The sequence below is a fragment of the Penaeus japonicus genome, unplaced genomic scaffold (genome assembly GCF_977035675.1).
Source record: "Penaeus japonicus unplaced genomic scaffold, GWHDUDI00000001_assembly GWHDUDI00000001, whole genome shotgun sequence".
In the NCBI taxonomy this organism is placed as follows: Eukaryota; Metazoa; Arthropoda; class Malacostraca; order Decapoda; family Penaeidae; genus Penaeus; species Penaeus japonicus.
This window is the reverse complement of record NW_028234403.1, coordinates 18,955,888-18,958,387: the sequence shown is the minus strand read 5'-3', so window position 1 is coordinate 18,958,387 and position 2,500 is coordinate 18,955,888. Positions and strand designations below refer to the sequence as shown.

The window sequence follows — 2,500 nt, the reverse complement described above, 5'->3', positions numbered from 1 at the left end:
GTGTGTGTGTGTGTGTGTGTGTGTGTGTGTGTGTATCTATATTTATATACGCACTTTCATTCATAAGCGAATGAAACAGATGAGCATTCGGTAATACGCCCTAATTAGTGTCGTGACAAAGGACGATCACAGTCTGCGGCGGTGTTGTTACTCTTCAAGTTAGGCCGTGACATCACATGATGATGTCATAGGTGTGCTGTGCCCCAGGCGAGCACGACTTCAGGGGCTTACCGTGACAAGCCTGTGATTCTGGGATTGATCGTTGGCGTAGAAGAAATCCTTTGAATGTCATTGGCGCGCTCGGTTTCGATTCTTCGCTCATTTTGATTTTTTCATCTATGCTTTGAGTTTGCTGGACTCTAATTGATGGAACTGGACATTTTCTTCGATGAATTATCAAGGTGAGTGCAACTCTCTCTCCCTCTCTCCCCCCCTCTCCCTCTCCCTCTCCCTCTCCCTCTCTCTTCCTCCCTCCCTCCCTCCCTCCCTCTCTCCCTTATTCCCTCTCCCTCTCCCTTCCTCCTCCCTCCCCCCTCCCTCTCCCCCCCTCTCTCTCCCTCCCTCTCCCTCCCTCCCCCCCTCTCTCTCTCCCTCTCTCTCTCCCTTCCTCCCTCCCTCCCTCCCTCTCCCTTCCTCTCTCCCTCTCCCTCCCCCTCCCCTCCCTCTCTCCCTCCCTACCTCCCTTCCTCTCTCTCCCTCCCTCCCTCCCATCCCCCTCTCTCTCTCTCCCTCCCTCCCTCTCCCTCACTCCCTCCCTCCCTCCCTCCCTCCCTCTCTCCATCTCATCCTATCTCTCTCTCTCTCCCTCTCCCTCTCCCTCACTCCCTCACTCCCTCCCTCCCTCCCTCCCTCCCTCCCTCCCTCCCTCCCTCCCTCCCTCCCTCTCTCCATCTCTTCCTATCTCTCTCTCTCTCCCTCTCCCTCCCCCTTTATCTCTCTCTCCCTCCCCCCTCTCTCATTCCCTCCCCCCCCTCTCTCCCTCCCTCCCTCCCTTCCTTTCTTCCTCTCCCTCTCTCTCTCTCTCTCACTCTCACTCTCTCTCCCTCTCCCTCTCCCTCTCTCTCTCCCTCTCTTCCCCTCTCTCGCTTCCTATCGCTCCCTCCCTCTCCTTCTCTCTCTCTCTTTCTCTATCTCCCTCTCTCTCCCTCTCTCTCCCTCTCTCTCTCTCTCTCTCTCTCTCTCTCTCTCTCTCTCTCTCTCTCTCTCTCTCTCTCCTTCTCTCTCCTCCCTCCTCCTCTCTCCTCTCTCTCTCTTTCTCCCTCCCTCCCTCCCCTCCTTCCTCTCTCTTCTCCCTCCTTCCCCCCCCCCCCCCTCTCTCTCCCTCTCTCTCTCTCTCTCTCTCTCTCTCTCTCTCTCTCTCTCTCTCTCTCTCTCTCTCTCTCTCTCTCTCTCTCTCTGTCTCTGTCTCTCCCCACTCCCCCTTTGCTTTCCCCCCACCGTTCGTCTATCTATCTATCTATCTCTCCCTCCCATCCTATCTCCTCTCTCCCCACTCCCCCTTTCCTTTCCCCCTCCGTTCGTCTCTCTATCTATCTCTCCTTTCTTCCCTCCCCCCCTCTATCTCTCTCCCTCCCTCCCCACTCCCCCTTTCCTTCCCCCCTCCCTCCTCCTCCGTTCGCCTCCCCCTCCTTCCCCCTCCCCCCTCTCTCTCTTTCTCCCTCCCCCCCGTTCGTCTCTCTCTATCTCTCCCTCGCCCCCCCCCCACTCTCTCTCGTTTTATATATTTCCATCTTCCTCTCTCTCTCTCTCCTCGCTTCCTTCTCTCACCTCTCTCCCCCATTCCTTTCCCTTTCCGTTCGTCTCTCTCGCTATCTATCTTTCTCTACCTCTCCCTTCCTCCCCTCCTCTTTCTTCCTCCCCACTCCCCCTTTCCTTTCTCCCTCCTTCCCCCTCCGTTCTTCTCTTTCTCTATCTATCTATCTCCTTCTCCGTCTCCTCTATCCCTCCCTCCCCTTCTTTCCCTCCTTACTCCCCCTTTCCTTACCCCCTCCCTTCCCTGGCGTTCGTCTCTCTCTTTTTCTCTCCCTCCCCACTCCTCCTTTCCTTTCCCCCTCCCTCCGTTCGTCTATCCCTATAATATCTCTCACCTTCCCCCTCCCCCCTTTCCTTTCCCCCTCCCTCCCCCTCCGTTAGTCGACTTCCTTTCCCATTTTCTTTCCTTTTCTTTATGAAATTAGTTTTATTGCAATATATATTACGATTATGTATTTTAAAAAATGATTTTTGCTTCACTATAGTCATTCTCAAAATTGCTGTTATTTTTGTTACAGTTTATACTATATCTATAATGTTTATACTATATCTATATCCTTTTAGGTGTTTCATGGCATGTCTCATTTGTCTGGAAGTTTATTCAATATTTTTCATTAATTCGTATGTATTGTAGTATTTTTTTTTTTTTTTGTCATTTTATTACCTTATTAAATAAATATATTCCTTAAAATCAGGGACTGTACATTGAACACGATACACTGTGATGTTACCGCGTTTTGAAAAATTA

At 52.0% G+C, this 2,500-nt stretch overlaps 1 protein-coding gene across 1 annotated transcript in view; it reads left to right on the top strand.

Moving 5' to 3' along the window:
* Positions 1 to 2,500, top strand: part of LOC122247407 (uncharacterized) — a 155,703-nt gene that overhangs the window by 83,639 nt on the left and 69,564 nt on the right. The gene's annotated exons all lie outside the window — the stretch shown is intronic.